This window comes from Lytechinus pictus, chromosome 8, assembly GCF_037042905.1.
Source record: "Lytechinus pictus isolate F3 Inbred chromosome 8, Lp3.0, whole genome shotgun sequence".
In the NCBI taxonomy this organism is placed as follows: Eukaryota; Metazoa; Echinodermata; class Echinoidea; order Temnopleuroida; family Toxopneustidae; genus Lytechinus; species Lytechinus pictus.
Window position 1 is genome coordinate 124,361 of NC_087252.1, and position 13,756 is coordinate 138,116.

General features: G+C 34.6%; 1 protein-coding gene and 1 non-coding gene across 2 annotated transcripts in view; both read left to right on the top strand.

Annotated features, from left to right (window-relative positions):
- The first annotated feature begins 9,479 nt into the window (after positions 1-9,479).
- On the top strand, positions 9,480-9,620 carry LOC129267509 (U4 spliceosomal RNA). The gene has a single exon (XR_008585198.1). It is a non-coding gene; the product is annotated as a U4 spliceosomal RNA (small nuclear RNA).
- A 1,394-nt stretch (positions 9,621-11,014) lies between these two features.
- LOC129266388 (hypoxia up-regulated protein 1-like) overlaps positions 11,015-13,756 on the top strand; it is a 33,281-nt gene continuing 30,539 nt past the window's right edge. Inside the window, exon 1 of the mRNA XM_064103293.1 lies at positions 11,015-11,175. The gene's annotated coding sequence lies outside the window, so the exon portion shown is untranslated. The remainder of the gene's footprint in view (positions 11,176-13,756) is intronic.

Sequence of the window (13,756 nt, forward strand, 5' to 3'; positions counted from 1 at the left end):
GGGGGGGCTGAAGCCCCCCCAGCCCCCCCTGCTTCCGCGGCCCCTGATGAGTACTCTTTCAATTCTATATATATATAAGCAAACAGACCTAAAAAAAGGAACATGTAAAAAGACCCTTTTTAGGAAAAAGACGATAGGTATCTCAGTACGAGTGCGAAGCGCGAGCTTATTTTTGTTTAATAGGCCTATATTAAGATCTTAACAACGAATATTCTATGCACTTTTTGTTATAATTATCATGATGCATATTTAAGTGGCCATAATCAAATAATGTACAAACTATTTTTTAAAGTTAATCATGATTTGGCAACCGCCTTGATGAAAATCTATAAACACTGAAATAGATTTTCATTAAGGCGGCTGCCAAATCATGATTGACTTCAGCGACATAAATTAAGCCTCACTTATAAGTTGTAGTAACCCTCTTCTGTGTATTCATATTCCGCAAATTTATTTGTACATTATGGCCACTTGTTTCTCTTGTACTTCAGATAGCTGAAGAAGGCCCATTTATGGCCGAAAGCTTGTGAGCGGAAGCGCTTGTTCCGACTCTGGCACGCAAAACTCAATTCTGCTTTCAACAATGCAGGCTGATTTTCCATAATTTAGTTCCACCTCCCCAGGATGTTCACCCCCACCCCCCCCCCCCCTCTTACCACTTTATTTCCAGTCCACCTCGGATGTGCACCTCCTCATGCTCAAGCCAGCCTATATACGATTTCGTATAACTGTCATTTGGGTCTATTATGGCACGCTCATAGGGAAACAATTAAATATATGTTTCACTTGAAAAAAATATGTTTCTCTTCCACTAAACCATTTCACTCAAAGAAATTTATATTTCACTTATCAAAAAAATATGTTTCACTTTAAGAAAAAAAAATATATTTAACTTTTCAAAAAAATATATTTCACTTTTCAAAAAAAATATATTTCACTTTTCAAAAAAATATATTTCACTTTTCAAAAAAATATATTTCACTTTTCAAAAAAAATATATTTCACTTTTCAAAAAAATATATTTCACTTTTCAAAAAATAATATATTTCACTTTTCAAAAAAATATATTTCACTTTTCAAAAAATATATATTTCACTTTTCAAAAAAATATATTTCACTTTTCAAAAAAAATATATTTCTCTTTTCAAAAAAATATATTTCACTTTTCCAAAAAAATATATTTCACTTTTGAAAAAAATATATTTCACTTTTCAAAAAAATATATTTCACTTTTCCAAAAAAATATATTTCACTTTTGAAAAAAATATATTTCACTTTTCAACAATTTTTTTTTTAATTTTGAGAGAAAACAAATCCTTTCACTTTTGTTGGATAACACATGCGGCTGCCGTATTCGACCGTACGTAGAATTCATCTATCTACCTACGTGATATATCTATCTATCTATCTATCTGTCTGTCTGTTTATCTATCTATCTCTCAAACTATTTATTTTTCTATCTATCTGTCTAATAATTATCTGATTAAATATGTCTGTCTATCTATCTACGAATCTATCTATCTGTCTGTCTGTCTCTTTATCTATATATCTATCTAATATTTTTTAATATGTCTGTATATCTGTTTATTTATCAATCAATCAATCTATCTATCTATCTATCTTATGATTTATCTGTCTTTTTATCTATCTGCCTATTTATCTTTATCTATCTATCTTATGTCTATCTGTTCAAAATATGTATGTCTATCTGTATGTCTACCTTTCATCTTTCAATCTAATATCTATTGATCTGTTCAAATAATCATGTATGTTTATTTGACTGTTTATCTATTTAATATATATCTATTAAATATGTTTAATATGTTATTCTATCTGTCTATCTATCAATAAATATATCGATCTATTTTCTCTCTATCTATACATCTATCCATCTATTTATCTATCTGTGTATGTACCTATGTATCTATCTGTCTCTGAATCAGGGGCGGAAATCTCTCCCAAAAGGTAGGGGGGACACAGTGGCGGATCCAGCCTTCGCCAATAGGGGGGGGCGGAAATTTGTTTCAGCCATATTTTCCCCGATCGGCAGCTCGAAGAAGATTTTTGTTTGTTTCTTTGAAGGGGCAGTCCTCCTTAGTCACTTCTTAGCTTTATTCTTATAAATTAATATATAGTATCATAATCCTTATTTATATGATGCGAGCGCGAAGCGCGAGCTAATTTTTTGGAAATTTTATGTATTTTTTCCTTAAATTTGAACATTCTGGGCAATGTTTGTTATCCTGAAAAAGATGTGTATGCAACTTAATAATTACTACAAGCGCAAAGCGCGAGCAGAAATAAACTGATGGAAAAGATACCTGTTAAAGTAGCATTTAACAATCAAATAATGCGAGCGAAGCGCGAGCTAATTTTTTTTTTGACATTTTCACCTAAAGAATTGAAACTCAAGCAGAATAGGTATATAAGTAAACAATTGATGCGAGCGCGAAGCGCGAGCGTAAAATTTCGAGATTTAGTCCTATAATATTTACTGAACGAGACACTCTACTCATGTTTTGTAAATCATGAAAAGGATGAGTATTAATAATGCGAGCGCAAAGCGCGAGCAGAAAATTTTTATATACGTTTTGAACTGGTACCTGTTGAAAAGGTAACTGTTAAGGACTGCTTGCACTTAGCCATGAAGGCGTTACATATTTCAACAATCAATAAATGCGAGCACGAAGCGCAAGCTGAAAAAAAACGAGATTTAGACCTAAAAATGGGCCACTCCGTTCATGATGTACAAAAGGATGAGTAATATTGGGTCTTCCCACATTAATAATGCGAGCACAAAGCGCGAGCAGAAATATTTTGATATTGTGATCTGAAACTGGATAATGATTTAAATAGAGAACAAGTTGAGTATCTGAATAAACATGCGCGCGCGTGTTTCATAAATTATTTAGACCTAGAATCTAAGCATTCTATATACATGTACATCTTTAATCATGTAAATCATGAAACTTTGATACTCCGATCTGAAAAAAGAGTCAATTTCAGCTTTATATTTCAAGCACTTTGTAGAAAAATTGTAAGGCAAGCAGCAAATGTTAATATTCAGACCATAAAACTGACATTTTTACAGAGCACTTTTTAAAAATCAATTTGTAAATCACACAAAATAATGAAAGTTCGATTTCCAAGGTGAAATATGTTTTGTATATTGACTTCCAAACTTGACATTCGAGCTCCATATTGAACAAGATATGTAAATCACCTAACAGGCAATGCGAGCGCGAAGCGAGAGCTAAAATGTTATATATAGTGGCACGAAAGATTCTTTTTATTTTCCAAGTCTTCGCCTCATCTTGTTTTATGCACTCGTCGTCCTCTTCATTTTCTCCTCTCTTTTCCCTCTTTTATTCCTTCTTTCTTTCCGTTTTTTTTTCTTTTTTTTTGCTCCGCCAAGAGGGGGAGGGGGGGGGGCGGGCCCCTCGGCCCCCTGGTCCGCCTACGGGGACAAGGGGCGGGAACATTTGACAAGCAAAAAAAAAGGTTATCCCAAAAGTAAGGTCATCTTGTCCCAACTCGTCCCCAAATACATGTTTTATTTCGATTTAGAATGATGTATTTCTTACCATCATAAAAGACCAAAAATAGTAGGGGGGACATTTGATATTGTGTCCCCCCTACTATTTTGAGTAGGGGGGACACGTCCCCCTGTCCCCCCTGGGATTTCCGCCCATGCTCTGAATCTATGTTTAGATCAAATATATCATAATCACCGTTATCATCATCATCATATTTGCCATCAATCATTATCAGCATGATCATCCTCCTCATCATCGTATATTTTTTCGTCAATCAATATCTATCTAATGTCTGTCTATCTATCTAATACCTATTTATCTGTTATATATATATATATCTATCTATCAATATATATCTATCTTCTATTAATCTATCCACCTATCATTTATCCCTCCATCCATCCATCTATTTATCTATCTTTCTTATATGTATCTGTTTAAATATGTATGTCTATCTGTCTGTCTATTTATCTTTCATACTTATATCCACTCATTTGTTTAAATAATTATGTCTGTTTATCTATTTATCTACGACAGGCCACCTAATTCGTCCGCACGACGAATTAAAATCTAGTTTCACTTGTTACATTTTAAATCTGAGAGAAAACAAATCCTTTCACTTTTGTTGGATAACACATACGACGGCTGCCGTATTAGACCGTACGTAAAGTTCATTCCTCACGTAAAATCCATTCCTCTCGAAAAACATTTTACTCTTGTTGCAAAATTCATTTCACTCAATTGCAAAAAATACGTTCCTCTTTTTTCTCGGCCTGTAGGCGGCGCGCTTCATTGTTGGCGGGAAATAGAGATGGTTGCAAAATTTTCGCTGTGCTGAGGGGAGAAATCATGAAAGCGGTTGCAACTCACAAAATGACAAGGATATGGGGATATCAGCGAACGCAATTACGTCACTTTCCCACGTGCACGAGAATGCACCACGAGGTGGGCCCATGAACACAAAACGTGAAGTTTGATTTTATCACTGATTATGCACAATAGCCAGTGCAATCAGCCGTTGCATTCTGCCCTACGATCAATCACTAACCTTATCACGGTCTGGCTATACGTTTTGTAGGCATGGGGCATGAATACTTTATACATACACTATCTATAGAGCTGAATGGTCAAGGTAAGTGTTGAAATTTCCCTTTTCTCCATTCCGTCTGTCTTTTACTTCATTGACATACGATGATCGTAATGATTGATTAAATGAAGCTTACAAAGAGCTACAATTCACTGGTCAACTCGCTTGTACCTGCACTGCAAAACCAAATTCTCTCCAGTTTGTCCGAGACATGAATGGGGGGTTTTCCAATGCTACTCTCAGAACGGGCAGTACTTCACCGTCTTTTGAACAGACATGAAAAATGAGTATACGGGACTGAAGTTAAGTGATGACGTCATCGCTCAACCCTAAAAAGTTGGTGTTAGCCGAGAATGTCCACCGAAAGCGATGACGTCTTCACCCATTCAGTCATGTATGTTTACCGCCTATGTCTGGTTTGAAGAAGCACTGCCCGTGACAAAATGGTGAGAATTTGGTTTTGCAACGGAAGTACAAGCGAGTTGACCAGTGAAATGTAGCCTTTTGTAAGCTTCATTTCATCAATCATCGCGATTATCGTATGTCAATGAAGTAAAAGACAGACGGAATGGAGAAAAGGGAAATTTCAACACCTTGTCCATTTAGCTCCGGAGATAGTGTAGTGCCATGCGTGGAGCTATTCATGCTTCATATCATGCCTACAAAACGTTAGTGATTGATCGTAGGGCAGAATGCAACAGCTGATTGCACTGGCTATTGTGCATAATCATACCTTGGTCACATTTGCTCTACGGCGGCCGTACGGCGAGTCGAAAACAGTCGTTTTATTCATTTTCATCCAAAGCACCTATATGTAGCTGGTACAATTTTTTTTTTAAACGGCTGGTTTCGACTCGCCGTACGGCCGCCGTAGAACAAATGTGACCAAGGTATCAGCAATAAAATCAAACTTTATGTTTTGTGTTCATGGGCCCACCTCGCGGTGTATTCTCAGGCACGCGTGGGAAAGTGTCGTAATTGGGTTCGCTGGTATCCCCATATCCTTGTCACTTTGTGTGTTGCAACCGGATTCATGATTTCTCCCCTCAGCACAGCGAAAATTTTGCAATCATCTCTGTTACCTCGTCCTGCCAACAATGATGTGCGCCGCCTACAGGCCGAAAAAAAAGAGGAACGTATTTTTTTGCAATTGAGTGAAATGAATTTTGCAACAAGAGTGAAATGTTTTACGTAGCGAGAGGAATGGATTTTTACGTGAGGAATGAATTTTACGTACAGTCTAATACGGCAGCCGCCGTCGTATGTGTTATCCAACAAAAGTGAAAGGATTTGTTTTCTCTCAGATTTAAAATGTAACAAGTGAAAAAGAAACTAGATTTTAATTCGTCGTGCGGACGAATTAGGTGGTCGGTCGTAGATAAACAGACATAATTATTTATACAAATGAGTGGATATAAGTATGAAAGATAAATAGACAGACAGATAGACATACATATTTAAACAGATACGTATAAGAAAGATAGATAAATAGATAGATAGATCGATGGTTGGAGAGATAAATGATAGGTGGATTGATCAATAGAAGATAGATATATATTAATAAAAGGGATTAATATATAGATAGATATAAACAGATAAATAGGTATTAGATAGATAGACAAATAGACATTAGATAGATATTGATTGATGATGATAAAAAAATACGATGAGGAGGATGATGCTGATGATTGATGGCAAATATGATGATGCTGATAACGGTGATTATGATATTATATTTGATATACACATAGATTCAGAGACAGATAGATACATATATACATACGCAGATAGATAAACAGATGGATAGATATATAGATAGAGAGAAAATAGATAAAAGCTAAGAAGTGACTAAGGAGGACTGCCCCTTCAAAGAAACAAACAAAAATCTTCTTCGAGCTGCCGATCGGGGAAAATATGGCTGAAACAAATTTCCGCCCCCCCCCCCCTATTGGCGAAGGCTGGATCCGCCCCTGTGTCCCCCTACCTTTTGGGAGAGATTTCCGCCCATTCAGAGACAGATAGATACATACGTACATACACAGATAGATAAATAGATGGATAGATGTATAGATAGAGAGAAAATAGATCGATATATTTATTGATAGATAGACAGATATAGAATAACATATTTAACAGATTTAGTAGATAGATATTAAATAGATAAACAGACAAATAAACATACATGATTATTTGCACAGATCAATAGACATTAGATTGAAAGATAAAAGGTAGACATACAGATAGACATACATATTTTGAACAGATAGACTTAAGATAGATAGATAGATAGATATATAGATAGATAGCTGGATAGATAGATAGATAGATAGATAGATAGATAGATAGATAGATAGATATATAGATAGATAGATATATAGATAAAGATAAATAGGCAGATAGATAGAAATTAAGACAGATATACAGACATTTAAACAGCCGGATAAATCATTATATAGATAGATAGATTGAATGATAAATAAACAGATATAGACATATTAAAATAAATAAATAGATATTAGATAGATAGATAGATAGATAAAGAGACAGACAGATAGATAGATAGACAGACATATTTAAACAGATAATTGTTAGATAGATAGAAAAATAAATAGTTCGAGAGATAGATAGATAAATAGACAGACAGATAGATGGATAGATAGATAGATTTAAACAGATAGATATATATTAGGCAGAGAGATAGATAGATATTTCATGTAGGTAGATAGATAGATAGATGAATTTTACGTACGGTCTAATACGGCAGCCGCATGTGATATCCAACAAAAGTGAAAGGATTTGTTTTCTTTCAAAATTAAAATGTAACAAGTGAAATTATTCTTTTCAAAAGTGAAACATATTTTTTTTTGAAAAGTGAAATATATTATTTTTTGAAAAGTGAAATATATTTTTTTGAAAAGTGAAATATATTTTTTTGAAAAGTGAAATATATTTTTTTGAAAAGTGAAATATATTTTTTTTGAAAAGTGAAATATATTTTTTTGAAAAGTGAAATATATTTTTTTTGAAAAGTGAAATATATTTTTTGGAAAAGTGAAATATATTTTTTTTTGAAAAGTGAAATATATTTTTTTGAAAAGTGAAATATATTTTTATGAAAAGTGAAATATATTTTTTTTGAAAAGTGAAATATATTTTTTTGAAAAGTGAAATATATTTTTTTTATAAAAGTGAAATATATTTTTTTGAAAAGTGAAATATATTTTTTTTATAAAAGTGAAATATATTTTTTTGAAAAGTGAAATATAAATTTCTTTGAGTGAAATGGTTTAGTAGAAGAGAAACATATTTTTTTCAAGTGAAATATATATATAATTGTTTCCCTATGGGCGTGCCATAGTCTATGCACGCAGACTAGGTAGGTCTGGCCTAGAATGTGAAGATTTATGACCATTTAGAGCCGGGATTTAGAGCTTACTTTGCTTGTGGAGCTGCCGTCCGATGGGGACCACACCCTGGTGGTGTGCCACGCGATCTGTCTTTTGATTGACACTGTTCGTGTCGTCACCACGAAAGCAAGAGACCCCCAAAACAGTCATTGAGATGGTTTTATCTCTCGATCCCATGCCCCCAATACTTCAAAGATGCACGTCGTCGTTATAGTTTTCACGCATATTAGCCCTATAGTTTTCACGCATATTAGCCCTAATCAAATCACCTTCCTTATTGGCTTCAATGGAGATGGTCCGGGCTGAAAGTGTTTATAGCTTAATAAATAGAGTAGAATTCACTGAGCAAAATGCCGAAAATTTCATCAAAAACGGATAACAGATAACAAAGTTATTGAATTTTAAAGTTAAGCAATATTTTGTGAAAACAGTCGTCATGAATATTCATTAGGTGGGCTGATGATGTCACATCCCCACTTGTTCTTTTGTATTTTATTATATGAAATTTGGTTTATTAAATTTTTTTCCTCCAAGAACTAGAAAATTTGGATTGACAACTGATTTAGTGCATTAGATATTTATTGCTGCAACTTATTTAATTATAAGGGAGACATATTATTCACACCAGCATGAAATAAAGAAAAAAATATGATTTTATGTAATAACATAAGAAAACGGAAAGTGGAGATGTGACATCATCAGCCCACCTAATGAATATTCATGACGACTGTTTTCATAAAATATTGCTAAACTTTAAACTTCACTAACTTTATCATTTGTTATCCGATTTTGATGAAATTTTCAGCATTTTGTTCAGTGAATCCTACTCTATGTATTAAGATATAAATATTTTCAGCCAGGACCATCCCTTTAAATCTGTTTAGATCGAATAATGTGATGAAAGCGGCCCTTTTCTGGCCTATCTCTAGAAAACCTATCAGTATTTTCGCAAGGTCGATCGTTGCAGGTAAAATTCTCGGGAAAAGGATGGAAGCAAATTACATGCTTTCGAGTTGTTTTAAAGTTTTTTTAGTTTAAAATTTGAAGTGACTCTCTTGGAAGTGGGTGTATCGGTTGTGTAGTCCCCCTACGACAACAAATCACGAGTGCGTGCGAACGACGCCAATCAATATGAATAAACATTAGCTAATTTGCATATGACTGATATCCACGCTCTGCAGAGCCAGTGCGTTGTACTCTTGTGTACTCAGTGACACGCTTATTGATCAGAAATGTTACCAAAACTTCTATAATATGTATTTAATTTTTAGTAAATATAGATTAATTTTTTCATATTAATGTATGTACACCTATAGCATGCAGCATAGAATTCTAATTTGCACGAGTTATTTAAAAAATATGATATAGTAAAGTAGATTACGACGTGCGGTCACTGGTAAATAGTGCTTTAAAAAATTATATACATACTGATTTTGAACCCTCATGTATATCTTTGCGCAGAGGCAGTATCGTAGCCAATGAGGTTTATCCGAGGCGCGATTATTGCTAGTTGAAAACTTATCCCAATACCCCGCTCTGACGACGTGAAATACCGTCGGCTGTAGCAATTTTTCCAGATCTCCCAGGAGATCTCATAATCTAAATGAAAAGAAAGAATCATAAATAGAACACAACCTCCATAAATATATGGAGCATGGGCATGATGCCCTTTTATCTATGATAGATAAAAACAAAAGTTCCTTCTACCATAATTCCTTATTTTTGTTTAGCTCTTAACTTCGATTTATTCACTGAATCAGAAATATCTAACCTACCGTTTTTGTTTGTTTAAATTCATTTATATTTCCTATTGGATGTCTTCTTTCTCAGTTTAGACCATATTCAGTCATTCATTTATTAACAGACTCATTCATTATCATTTGTGTTTCAGATATTAGCCTTTTTTAAAAGGCCATTCTTCAGAAAATTAAATTTTCAAATTAATAGGCTTATTTCTTTCTCTAAAATAAGCCACAGTCAACACATTATGATGCCGATCACGTACATTACATAAATAAATATAGGCCTATTCACCATTTTTTTTTCAGCTAAACGATATTGAATTATTTCATTGATTGTTTTATTTAGTCAATTTCGTATCCGTTTTTAATTTTATGTTTAATTTATTTATATTACAAAGGTAAAGGTCATGCATTATAGACGGTAGACTGAAACAAATATAAGTAGGCCTAAACTTTGAAAAATAAAATGTGGTCTCACGCGGGTGAAGACTGAGCGTAGTTATCTAAAATGAATTAGGTATATAAAAACTATATAGGACTATACTGTGTCATGGCCTCGATCAAGGGGAGGCGGGGGCTTGGAAATTTATAGGCCTTAGTCAGCAAAATTGTTACTTAATTAGGGCCTATATACGTTAATGAGAAACAGAACTTATTTTAGAAGCAATAGGAAAATCTCGAAAACCAAATCATTATGTCCTACAGAAACTGGTAGGACAGAAACTGGTAGGCCTACTCTTGAGGCCACAACAACAAAATAATTATAATAATGATAATAATAATAAAAAATAATAATATAATAATATTGATAATAATAATAAAATAATAACACGAGGCGCGCACCTATAATTGAACCGTTATTCAGCAGGACTATAAATAATACTCTACATGTATGGTTATTGGCACACATTGGAGTATTTCCTTGAAAAACTAATATTTTGAAACATGATATGCCCCCAAAAGCAACTCCGCCTCATTATACATTAGGGGCGCCTGGGGCTCTAAAAAACGTGCAAAACTCTTTGGCCTTTTAGTGATCCACCAAGTCACTCATCAATCACATAAATATTTAATAATCAGATATGCTCATAGAGATTGATTACGTATACTTGCAGTGTAGAGTGGATTAAACAAAAAACAGAATGATGAAATTTATGAGGAAGTCATGATTTATTTATTAGGTGATTGGGTTTGCGATGACGTGGATTTAGTAGCCCTTTTTACGTCCAATCGCAAACCGCCACTTTGCAATACGTAGAGGTCACTCAATGACCTTTTTGTACACGTTCATCTAACATGTGTTAGAGAAGAGAGCAAAAGAGAGGCACCGGCAATTCGGGAATAGACAACTTTGATGCGATTAGATCATTTGAATTTACTTGAATCAAGGAATAAATTTCAGGGTAAGTGAATAAAGCCTGATTTAAGAGATCTGATATGAGTATGATGGAATTTGTTGGTGAGATTATGTGTGTGTTGAGTTTAATTGAATCTTGCAATCTGTGGGGATCAGTCCCATACGTTCATTCTTTTGTACCCTAAACTAATGAACGACTCTTGTGCGTAATTGCTTGTCTTCATTTTTGTGTGTCCTTGAATTTGAAAGTCTTAGTTAAAAAGTACTTATTTTTTATGAAAATTTAGAATCGTCCCATACGTATGGTGTTGTTTTAACATTATGCAAATGAGGAGTTTGATGACACCTGTTCTTGCATAAATTTGCATAATTTAACATTTGCTTTTCTGGAATTGGAAAAATAAACTTAAAACTTAAACATAAAAAGTTAAAGTTTAAGTTTGACTCTTCTTTGGCTACAATCTAGGCCTAATAACAATCATTTGTACATTAAATCAAAATGAATTTTTGACAGCCGATAGGAGTTAGGACATTGCCTTGGACTCCACCAAAATCATCAATTTCATATTTTGGTGGCCCGCAATTAAAAGCAAATTTGGTGGCCCTAAATAATAGAAAACATTACATCAAAACTTTGGTAGCCAAGCAAACCAGGCCACCAACTGACCAAGTGTGGGATTTTACAGAATTTGGCTGCCCGTCTCTCATTTCTGGTTGCCCCGGGCCACTGTTAATAATAATATCGAGCCCTGTCATTCATTCCTTCCATTTAACAATCGACCCTTTTTAAAATATTTTTTCCAGTGTGAGTGTATGCTCTCTCTGTCTATGAAGGCAAAACTGAAAAATACCCCTTTCAACGCATTTTCTTTGGTCATGCATGTGTACAGTAATATTTGACTGCCCCCGCCCCCCCCCCCCCCACCCCGGGGGCAAAGCAGTACAGCTGCAGAGCTTGGAAAAATGTCACCAGCACTGATGAGATGCAGCGTCACTCTGGGGCGACACCGCTATTCCAACGCGTGTTGGAAAAGGCGACGCCAGACGGGTACGTTTTGGCCTTGAATTTCCAGCCCATTCCTCTAAATTACGGCCTAAATTTAGGTCTAACTTATTCATTATATACTAATTGACTAATTATAATGTAAAATGGGTACTCACCGGTTCTTTTCTTTCCAAATTTTGTGTTTTCATCGCCTCTTCTGGCCAACTCTTGCGGCGGCTGTTGTCGCCATAGGATCCTGTACATGCAAATCCAGGGCGAGTTGTTACATGACGCTCGCGAGTCTCTAGGCTTTATGGCCTTTAATCAAGGCGTTCATTTTGTTATAATTTTATAATGACGCTTAAATATCGAAATCAATGTAGACGAGTCTGTGCAGGGGCATAACAGAGATGTTATATTCATTGAAGTGGTTTATAAATCTTATCTCGGGGGTCTTTATGGACATTTATCAATTCTTTGTTCTGTGATATATTGTAATATAAATTATGAACGTCTGACAAAAAGATAACCAACCGATCACCTGACCGATCAGCTGACCAGTACGTGAATCACATCGGAGTTGATCAGTCCTCACAGCGTTTGGAACGCTCACCAAGAATTCAATAAAAAAGACTGAAAATGTAACTTTAACCTCACTCCATTAACTTTTAAACATTGTAAAAGATTATTTACGATGTTAAGAACTAATTCATACCAAAATTTTTACCATCCAATTTGTATTAAGGCGTACATTTGCCAAAGTCCTTGGGTGCAAATAGAAACGGCAATGTCTAACCGGTTTTATCACTTATGTTGCCTATGAGGTCCATACATGTAATGTTTGGACCTCATTGGTACTAGGAGTGTGCAGTGTTAATTGACTGGTGAATTGATGCTCTAAAAGTATCAGTCAGCATGACCTGTGCTCCAAAATCCAATCTCATTCAAGATTTCATTATCAGAATTTAAATAAAAAATGCCCTTTTTTCATTATGTTCATGATGCCAATATTGATGTCATCATATTGATCAGTTGAAATATTTCAAGGAGCTCCAGATCATGGACCCACTAAATGGTGATGACTCTGCAGGGGCAACTATCTCCATTTTTCTCCAAATATTTGAGGAAAAAAAATCCCAAAGTTTGTGAATTTCTCCACTTTCATTGATCTTAAAGGAGAATGAAACCCTTGAAACCAGCTGAATCCATATCAAAGAGAAAAATCAAAGAAACATATTGTTGAAAGTTTGAGGAAGATTGATTGAATAATAAGAAAGTTATGAGCATTCGAATATTGAGATCACTAGTGCCATGTAGATCCTCCCGACGGCAATGCGACCAAGATCTGTGATATCACACACGTACAACTCCCTCATTACTTTAGTACTTATTTCACTTATATTCTCACTTTTATAGAGTCTATCACAAGGTGAGGTGTTCTCTTTATGAGATGACAAGTACAGAGGTTCGTACAACATTATATCATTGATGAATCGTTTGTCATATGATTAGAATGAGCAAAAAGAGATGTTTTGGGGTATATTTTCAGTGTCCAAATGGGAGAGTTGTACGTGTGTGACATCACAGATCTTGGTCGCATTGCCAATGGGAGGATCTCCATAGCATTAGTGATCTCGACATT